Raw genomic sequence first — 11,623 nt, forward strand, 5'->3', positions numbered from 1 at the left:
ACTTTCCATGAATTCGGAAAAGTCTTTGGAAGTAAAACAACTTCCCCTGTCTGTGATGCATCTGACAGGGCGACTATAGTATTCGAAGTATTTGCTGAGAGNTTGTGCTGTATATTTTTACTTTTCATGAATTCGGAAAAGTCTTTGGAAGTAAAACAACTTCCCCTGAGAGAAGCGTTGACTTCTTTCGTGCTCGTTGTGAGCACTGGGTACAATTTGACATATTTTGTAAAACTGTCTACTATAACCAAAATATGTTTTCGCTTGGATTGCAAAGATGGTAGCGGCCCTAGGTGATCTATGTGAATTGTATGGAACGGCACGGGTTCTTTTGGGATGTTGTGTAGTACCCTTTCATTTGTTTTCAGGGGTGACGAATACATTATACATCGTATACAATTTTTCGTAAACTTATTTATTTTAGTTTTCATGTCCGGAAACCAATAATTCGTCTTGATGTTTTGATAACACTTCTCAATGCCGAGATGTCCAATATTTTCGCGGGTGGTTCGTATTATTTCCTGTTCCACTTCCTGAGGGACATAAAATAAAAGGTTGCCCTTATCCTTTTTGTAGACTAAGCCGTTAGACATTTCGAAGCTAGTGTGCTCTTCTTTCTCAAGCTGACTTTTNATTTTGATAACCCATCTCAATGCCGAGATGTCCAATATTTTCGTGGGTGGTTCGTATTATTTCATGTTCCACTTCCTTAGGGACATAAAATATAAGGTTGTCCTTATCCTTTTTGTAAACTAATCCGTTAGACATTTCGAAGCTAGTGTGCTCTTCTTTCTCAAGCTGACTTTTTAAATCGGATAATTTAGGATCGCGTGCCTGTGCTGCCTGTAGCCGGAAGTCTATTTCCTCGCTGTCTACCGCCGCTACTACTTCCCCAGCAAAAAATGGGTAATCGTTTTTAGTGGTAACGTGTTCTAGAAGGCATAGCGTTATAATGCCTTCGAATTTTTTCGCTTCTTTTATGCATTGCTAGTATTGCAAAGTAGAATGTCCTACAATATTTTATTTGTTTCGCTTCTTTGCTTCATTTCCGGGAATGCAAAGTAGAATACTGCATCGTAGTCAGCTGAAAAATAGAATGAATATCCAAAAGTTCTTTTTCTACCGTTACTTTCTGTGGAAATTTGTCTCGCATNTTCAAAATTTAAAAACTCTGGGAATTGGCAAAACTATTTGTAGTAATATTTGAAATATTTAAGGCAAATTTTTGAAATTCCAAAATGTAAAAATCTGTCCTGCTTTTTTATCAGCCGAAGTATCNATAAATACCTAAATATATACATACATATGTTTGTATAAAAGCTGATTTATAAAAATATTAATTAATTTTAATCTTTTAAGACATTTTCTGATTTAAATTTAATATAAATANCCTATTGAAAGTTTTGTTGTTAATATTGTTTTAAAAATTTTTTTTACGCAAATAAAACATGAGTTTTAGCCTTAGCTAGGGTCCCATTTCTTGCGAATCTATGTCGTACTATAACCTTCTTACCTACTTAGTTTGGAATTTATATGTAAAGCAATATAGATATATTTTGCGCCTTAAAGCGCAGAAATGTGTACTATCTTAGGTTGCAATTTGGCGCGGCTTTAGTGATGTACTTATTAAAGTGCAAANCTGTATAATTAAAATTTTCTAACTCTAGGGCCCACCGGGCAATGCGACTAGTTACTTGTTTTTTATTCAAGGTCAATGTTAAGGAGTTGNGGGAGACCAATATTCAGTTTTAATTTTTTGAATTTTGTGCCGATATTTGGAACATCGAGTCTTTTAATTACTATATTATTGGGTACCCGATATTTTTACAGCGATACTTTAAATGAGTATTATATCGATACTTTCGGTTCGATCTCGTGTCCCTAATTGCGAGCGTTTCTAACTCAAAACTATGATATCGACCTTCCGCTTCTGTAGTGCGCTTGGAAAAGTATGCAATGGGATGAAAAGCACCATCACCTGCTTCTGAAGTAAAATAGCACCGTAGCCGATGGCACTCGCATCGCAATGGAGTTCGGTTTCCCTATTCGGATTGTATATTGATAGTACTGGACAGGTTATAAGTTTTGTTTTTAATTCTTCGAATATTGCTTTACATTCTTCGTTGAATTCAAAGCTAGAATTTTTTTATTAGTTTGTACCACGGTCCGGCTATGGTTGAAAATGATTTAACGAATTTTCTGAAATACGAGCATAACCCTAGGAACGATTGGACATCTCTTTGATTTTTCGGACACGGATATTCTGCAATCGCTTTTATGTGGCTATCGGAAGGTTTTATGCCGTCGTGTGTTACCTGATATCCTAGATATNTTAGATATTCAATTTCGTAATAGGCAATTTGCATTTTTCTAATTTTAATTCCAGACCGTACTCTGACAACCGGGCCAGTACCCTTTCCACTAACCTAAAATTTTCCTCGATTGTTGAACTAGCTATTAGTATATCGTCCATATATACAATTATCTCATTATTTAATATAGAGTCCCTTGGCTAATAAACCTTTGGAAAATCGTTGGTCCATTTTTTAGACCAAAAGGCATTCGCAGAAATTCATACTGTCCTTTTGGAACCACAAAAGACGTATATTTAATCGAGTGTTCATCCATTCTTATTTGGTGGAATCCTGATTTCAAATCTAACAAAGTGAATTTTGTTTTCCCTTCTAAATACTCGAGGCAATCTTCAATCAGTGGAAGTGGGTAGTTGTCCTTCACTATTAGTTTATTTAAGCTTCTGTAGTCTACACACATTCTTATATCCCCTGATTTCTTCTTGGTTAGTACTATAGGGGATGCATATGCGGAATTACTGTGCCTAATGACTTTATTTTCCAATAGTTCCTCTATGATTTTATCAACCTTAATCTCTATGAAAGATAGACACCTGGGAGGGCACGATGTCGGAATATTTGAGGTTAACTGAACCACAGTCTATCTGTTTATAAGGACTTTTGTTGCACGTCCGTTTGGTCATTTGTTAAAAACTTCTGCCCCAGCCTAGGGGTAACCTTTGATTAACATTTATTGCGTCGTTATTTAATTCGATGCTACAGATTTCCTTAAATGTATCGACCTCTAAAAGATTTCTTGGATTTCCGTTATCATAATAAGTAGCATTTTCAATGGTTTTATCTTTTTCAGAATTCAATTTATTTTTATTCTTTTCGATTTGTTTTGATTTAATACAAAGGTAAATTTTGAATGAACGTAAAAAATCTCTTCATAAGATTATTGGACACGGCATCTGCCAAAATTGAAAAACTCAAAAACTTCACAATGTTACGATATTTCGTAAGTAAATTAATTTCCTCGAAACAATTTAAATTTGTATTTCCTAAGGCTTTATATTGGGGAAACTGCTTAATGCGTATAGGAGTATGTTTGCGTTAACCAAAGACTTCTTTATGAAATTAGTTGGACTGCCAGTATCGAACATGCAAGGGAATAAACTAAATTGTGGATACGTTCTGAATGATTTATTCAAAGCAACACTCACCATTTCTTTAAAGTTAACCTCTTCCCACTGGCCGTCCTCGTAAACTGCACCAACAACCTTCTTCGAGCAGCGACCATGTAGATGGTTCGACTCTCCGCAGATGAAGCACGATCCCTTTTGTCGTCTAGGTTTCTTACAATCAGCTGTCCATATGCAGAGCAATTGTAGCATCTAATTTGTTGCGTTCGTTGTTCAGCTTTAGCTGCTTGCTCACCCACGTTGCTAATCAATTTTTCGTATTTGGGTAAAATTTTTTTCAGCTCCGTCAGTGTTGTCACGCTATACAAAATTGAGACGCATGCGGTTTTGTCTCGCAAACCTTCAATTATAAACTCCACCAAGTCGTTGTCCCTGATGGAGCTATTATGAGCAATTTGCTACATAGATAAAACATAGCGCTGGATGCTTTCTTTTTGTTTGTTCCACTGGCGGGCTTCAAGCTTTTTTACGGTGTCTCTGTAGCTAGGAATTTTCGCAAATTCGTCCCTTAAGCGCGTTTTCAGTTCGCACCATGTACGTGACACAGCAATTTCAGCGAGCACTTTTGCACTCCCTGTTAGTAGTTGACGTGCTAACAGAAGTTTCCGATCATCGTTGCACCCATACGTATTAGCTGCATACTCGAATTCGTCGACCCACTTACGCACATCTTTGTCATCATCACCACTGAATTTTGGCACTAAGGCTTCAATGTCCGTTAACGAGTAGTTGTATGTATTTGCTTTTTTTGCAATTAAATGTGGGCAAGTCATTTAAGGCTTTCTTAAGCCGCAGCATTTGTAAGCACTCATCCAGCGTACTCAGCCCCATGTCGGCATCCTTATCGCTGCGTACTTCCTCCAACTTAAAATCGTCGCCGTGTACTGTACTACGTGCGCCTTCAATGTCACCTACTATGTCACTACCGTTACTACCGGAACTATAGCCTAACGGCTTGTCACCGTTATGATGACACGTCGATTTTTGCAGCTGATTTCGCACATTGTTTGTGCCTTGTTGCGATTCTGCTGCTGGGCTGGATCAGCGCTGCGGATGTCTTGAGAACGCGGTGGTGCTCCCACTATGTCGTGTAGGAGTGACCTGACTTCCTCCTCCGTTGCTGACTTGCGCACAGTGACGCCCGTGTCCGTAGTCGCTTGTGCCCACTTTAATCAACTATTTTTCTTTACGGAAGCTTTAATTATTAAATCGGAAGTATTCGGAAGTAATTAACTCTTTTATTTAAATTTGGCTCGTACTACAACTGACGTTGTAGTGAAACACGTTCACACGCTTTAAACGTCGATGGCCAATTGCCCTATTATTATTCGCTCTTTTCGCCATTTACTTATTATAGTTGCCCGTTCACAATAATTGAAAGGATTACAATAAACTAGCTTAGGCTTACACTTATTTTTGACTATCAATAATGCACTACAGAAAAAATATATTTTTTTTCATCGAAATTTTTTCTATGCTCCTCGCACTGTGTTCGTTTACGCCACGTGGGCACGTTTTTGCCCGCGCAGTAGCGAAAGTGCGAGCGCGGGCTAGAGAAAGGGAAAAACAGTTTACGGGAGGAAGGGTATGAAAAGTTGCGAAAAAATTATTTATATCTCCACTGACATCATGTTCATCGCAGTACGGCTGCGGTAATGCTTGACACAATACCCGGCGAACGGCAAAGTTCGCCGAATTGGGCGATGCCGTCGTTCACCGTTCGCCCTGCTATTTCGCCCACTTTAACAGAATTAGAGCGGTAGCGAAAACAGCTGATACCATTTCGTCGCACTTATAAGTTTGGTGACCATATTTTGAAATATATATATAAGGCAAGGGGGAATTATTATAAATTATTTAATTTTAAACCAGGTTTAACGAATCGATCACTGTATTTTTCAACCACCAAAAATAATTTGTTGTTACATGTTGTCTTCTTCTAAATCTTTGAAAGCAAACAAAAATACGGCCACCTTTGGCATGTACTGTATGTAAATGAATCTATCTCCACGAAACGCCGCCGAGCGAACTTCGCATTTCGCTTTGGCTGTGTTCAATTTCATATATGGGCGGGTGTTCTAATTTTGACAGCGTGAATTTCGCCGTTCGCCGGCATTGTGTTTCCACGGTGAGCGCAGAGCGGCACCAAATTAACAGAATTTGAATAAATTTGCAATTGTGAAATGTTATTTATTTTTGTGCACGTTTATATCTATCAACAAAATGACTTTTGATAGTTATTTAAATGCCCTTTTAATTGAATTTAATCGAAAACCCTCTTTTATTTATTAGACAAAATTCTCTGGATACATTTTAGGAAACCATTATTTTCGTCAAAATTGCCGATAATTATTAATAAATATAAATTTACGAAGATATTGTAAACCATATTTTGGTCAACAATCAGTAAAGTCTTCATAAAAAAAATTTCAAACACGCTAAAAGACAAACGTATAAAAATGTTTGTAAATACATATACATACCTATGCAAATAAACAAATATGGTTCATGCTTTAATCAAAACTTTATAAAAAACTTTGAAAAATTCAACAAACTTTCGTCTAAATGTTGAACTTTTTAATCTGAATTTTTAGAATGATAGATCGGTCGAAAAGCAAGTGCAAGTTTTAAGCGGCTAAAAAATCGCGTTGATTTTTAATGATTTTTTATTGCGGTCGGCTTTTATGTACTTTTTACCATATACACAAAAGGGAATTTCTTGTAGAATAAAATGCGCAAGACCGTTTGCAAACAAAATTAAAAAAAAAATAAACACTATATCTTATAAATTACACCTGTTATATGCATAAAACCGCAAAATACGTCAGAAAAAAAATTCATTAAAAATTAACGCGATTTTTTATCCGCTAAAACTTTCACTTGTTTCACTAGAATTACATACATAACCAATCTATCTGCGTACCCAAAACTTTCTAAAAATTTAGATTAAAAGTAGAAAATTTAGATGAAAATTTGTTGAATTTTTCTACGTTCTGTATAAATTTTGAAAGTTTGACTTAAAAAATAGCAAACAAATTTTTATTTGAAAACCATTGTAAATATTAAACAAAAAACACCATGCACTCACTTTTGATTGCCTGTTTATGTACATATGTGTGTCTAACAAATTATGGTTTGTTATCAAAATACCGATATTAATTAACTTAATATTACATAGTAAATTAATAAACTTAATATTGTATAGTACGAATGTATTTGTAAACTTAATTTCATTAAAATTATTTCTACAATTAAATTTTCTATTCATGCAAAAAGCCAAACCCATAAATATTTACGTATGTACACATGTATTTGTAAATATGTACATATGTAATGTATGTATGTAACATATATATGTACATACAAATGTACGATTGGTCGGCATTCGTCTTCCCCTCGCCGCTCCCATCAACACAAATTATTCAATTTCTGCGAATTGGCAAGTAGCACGCCCAATATTAACCCTACGTTTACGAAATATTTAGATTTTCGCATAAGTTTGCATTTAATAAAGCAATACTCGTACATTTTGTATGGAGAATAATAATAATTAATTTAAAATTCTGGATGTAACCATGTTCTCGACGATACATGTAATTTTCATAAAGAATAAACATAAAAAGCGTTTTAAAATAGTGTGTTATTACCAGCTGGAACCAAAAAAATATGTCCACTAAAATGGGTTAAACGCAAACTGGAATTGACATTTTTACACGCATACATGCATACATACATATACACATATACAGTGGAGTAGCACTAGCTTGGACATTGCATTGCTTGTACTTTGATGTGTTTGAATCTTTATGGTACTGAATATTTGCTTACTGATGAAAAATATTAAAAATCGTCCGTGCATAAATGTAAATATATTTTTATAAACGCTTTGAAGTATNCGGCCATTTTACTTCAAATTACGAGGATGAAGTGAGATATAACATAAATGGGTTAACGCAAGAAGTTGTGGAGAAATAGAATCCACTTATTCAGTAATTGATAAGAAGNATGGTACTGAATATTTGCTTACTGATGAAAAATATTAAAAATCGTCCGTGCATAAATGTAAATATATTTTTATAAACGCTTTGAAGTATAGAAATTTTTAATATTAAAAAATAAATAAAATAATTTTTTTATATTTATACAAATGGTGTTCAAGGCACATTGACCCACGTGTACAAAAATCGTGGCGCGTCATGGACAAAAATTTTACAATTTCGGACCGAAAAATGTGAAAACGAGCTAAGTTGTGAACTTCCGATAAAACCACATATGTTTGTGATTTTAGAAGTTTTGATTTTATTAAAAAAAAGTAATGTATTTTCCTGCAGAAAACGTACACTTTTATTTAATGTTTATCAAAATTACACCTTAAAATACTAGTTAGTGGTTAAAATATTGGAAGGGAACAGAGAAATTGAGTGTTTTGTCAAAAATTACCAAAATTCGAGATAACATATTTTACTGGATATGGAGAAATAATTGCCACTTTTCACTTGTCTCGCCGAGATTTCATCAATTTCACATTTTAGAATTTTTGTGTCGGATTGCAAAGTTGCGCTTGTTGGTGATGAATTTGCGGGGAGATGTGCTGCTGTAGTATTTATGAATGAATGATCTTGGCCTTGAGAAATACGCGCATGCTTTTATGCTGCCGTGAGTTGTACATATGTACATTTGTACATATGAGCGTAGTATTTAAGCAGCAATATACACATATGTACGTACGTACTTATATATGCATGTAAAAACGTTATCGATTCCCTGCAAAAAATGCGACGGGTCCGGGATGAGTCGCAACCCTGCAAAAAATGCGACGAGTCCGGGATGCGTCCGGGATGACTCGCAAAGGAGTCTGCGAATAATGCCACTTTGCATCCCTTTGTATGGACTGAACTGTTCCCTTTTGTTCGGGCATGTTTAATTAATTAATGGAGCATGTACATATAGATATATGTATGCGTGGGAAATGCATTTTCATTTGACTCCAATGGCGGCATATTCGTAGACGAAATAAAGTCGACTCTTAAGTTAAAGTTTGTCAGCCCCAAATAATAAAGAAACAAAGTTAAAAAATTTTAATACTGTGGAACCGAAAAATTCTACAACCCCAGCCGATAGTAATACCGCCAAAATAAATAAAATTCATATTGTAGGACAAAGTCCTAAAATGCCCGCTGATGGTAAATACCAGCAAAAACAAAACAATAAAAAATTAGTGAAGAAAATTACTTTGGAACAAGGATGTTCTAGGAGCCAGCCGACGAATTTACCGGCAATTTAGATATTGAAATTAACAGCTCGAGACATGTAGATGAGGCGCCAGCCGAAGTTGCTACCGGCAATATAGAGAAAAAATTTAAAAAGTGCAAAAATGCAGAAAATGTAAACCCCTTGGGACCACAAAATCCTAAGGCGCCCGCTGAAGATAAATACCAGCAAAAAGAGAGAAAGTTTTTTAAACAAAATGGAAATACTAGCATATTGAATGTATTTGATAGTTTAGGGCAAAGTGATTCTACAATGACTGCTGAAGCCACGGACCAGCAAGTTGAGGAGGTATATATTTTTAAAGACAAACCACCTGACGCGCTGACGGACAAATATCTAAAAGCTATGTATAAAAAAAAAATATTATATTGATGAAAATAATTGCTCGGGACAAGAAAATCCTGAGACCAGCCGAGGAATATACTGGCCATTTTACTTCAAATTACGAGGATGAAGTGAGATATAACATAAATGGATTAACACAAGAAGTTGTGGAGAAATAGAATCCACTTATTCAGTAATTGATAAGAAGCCATTTAATAAAATTTCGCATGAAAATAAAGAAGAAAAATTGTTGTCAGCTGAAAATAGAAAGCTAGAAAGGCATTNTTATACAAATGGTGTTCAAGACACATTGACCCACGTGTACAAAAATCGTGGCGCGTCATGGACAAAAATTTTACAATTTCGGACCGAAAAATGTGAAAACGAGCTAAGTTGTGAACTTCCGATAAAACCACATATGTTTGTGATTTTAGAAGTTTTGATTTTATTAAAAAAAAGTAATGTATTTTCCTGCAGAAAACGTACACTTTTATTTAATGTTTATTAAAATTACACCTTAAAATACTAGTTAGTGGTTAAAATATTGGAAGGGAACAGAGAAATTGAGTGTTTTGTCAAAAATTACCAAAAATTCGAGATAACATATTTTACTGGATATGGAGAAATAATTGCCACTTTTCACTTGTCTCGCCGAGATTTCATCAATTTCACATTTTAGAATTTTTGTGTCGGATTGCAAAGTTGCGCTTGTTGGTGATGAATTTGCGGGGAGATGTGCTGCTGTAGTATTTATGAATGAATGATCTTGGCCTTGAGAAATACGCGCATGCTTTTATGCTGCCGTGAGTTGTACATATGTACATTTGTACATATGAGCGTAGTATTTAAGCAGCAATATACACATATGTACGTACGTACTTATATATGCATGTAAAAACGTTATCGATTCCCTGCAAAAAATGCGACGGGTCCGGGATGAGTCGCAACCCTGCAAAAAATGCGACGAGTCCGGGATGCGTCCGGGATGACTCGCAAAGGAGTATGCGAATAATGCCACTTTGCATCCCTTTGTATGGACTGAACTGTTCCCTTTTGTTCGGGCATGTTTAATTAATTAATGGAGCATGTACATATAGATATATGTATGCGTGGGAAATGCATTTTCATTTGACTCCAATGGCGGCATATTCGTAGACGAAATAAAGTCGACTCTTAAGTTAAAGTTTGTCAGCCCCAAATAATAAAGAAACAAAGTTAAAAAATTTTAATACTGTGGAACCGAAAAATTCTACAACCCCAGCCGATAGTAATACCGCCAAAATAAATAAAATTCATATTGTAGGACAAAGTCCTAAAATGCCCGCTGATGGTAAATACCATCAAAAACAAAACAATAAAAAATTAGTGAAGAAAATTACTTTGGAACAAGGATGTTCTAGGAGCCAGCCGACGAATTTACCGGCAATTTAGATATTGAAATTAACAGCTCGAGACATGTAGATGAGGCGCCAGCCGAAGTTGCTACCGGCAATATAGAGAAAAAATTTAAAAAGTGCAAAAATGCAGAAAATGTAAACCCCTTGGGACCACAAAATCCTAAGGCGCCCGCTGAAGATAAATACCAGCAAAAAGAGAGAAAGTTTTTTAAACAAAATGGAAATACTAGCATATTGAATGTATTTGATAGTTTAGGGCAAAGTGATTCTACAATGACTGCTGAAGCCACGGACCAGCAAGTTGAGGAGGTATATATTTTTAAAGACAAACCACCTGACGCGCTGACGGACAAATATCTAAAAGCTATGTATAAAAAAAAAATATTATATTGATGAAAATAATTGCTCGGGACAAGAAAATCCTGAGACCAGCCGAGGAATATACTGGCCATTTTACTTCAAATTACGAGGATGAAGTGAGATATAACATAAATGGATTAACACAAGAAGTTGTGGAGAAATAGAATCCACTTATTCAGTAATTGATAAGAAGCCATTTAATAAAATTTCGCATGAAAATAAAGAAGAAAAATTGTTGTCAGCTGAAAATAGAAAGCTAGAAAGGCATTAATGGGGTATAGTCGTTGCGCTGGGTATGCAGTTACAGTTGCATGGCTATACTCAATCTCGACTCTTGCGTCCTCGTTCGCGCACTCTGGGAAATGTGAGCAACCCATGTGCGAGATGCTGTAACCAATCCGAGTGGAACCTTGGGTCACGGCAGAAAGAGAGGGAGCTTCGGTGGGGCCACTCTGACTTATTCGGTTTAAGGGCTCACTGAAGTCTGCAGCGTCTGTTCACCAGTAGGTGCGGCTGCAAGCGGGTGTCTGCTTGGAGCAAGCGGCTCGCTATATAAACGTGTATTTGGTTGCGAAACCACCCCCGTCCCAGCAATGGGTTGTGCGCTGGGCTTGGGACCCGCCACGTAAAAACCACTTCCAGTGAAGAAGCAAGGCAAAGCCTCGGATGAGACCCCCCCTTATGATGACGACCACGGCAAATGTTTAAAGGACTACGATTTGAGGGCATGCACCTGGAATGTCCGGACCCTTAATGGGGAAGGTGCCTCTGCCCG

Source organism: Rhagoletis zephyria, unplaced genomic scaffold, assembly GCF_001687245.7.
Source record: "Rhagoletis zephyria isolate East Lansing unplaced genomic scaffold, Rhagoletis_zephyria_1.1 Rzeph_scaffold_02621, whole genome shotgun sequence".
NCBI lineage: Eukaryota > Metazoa > Arthropoda > Insecta > Diptera > Tephritidae > Rhagoletis > Rhagoletis zephyria.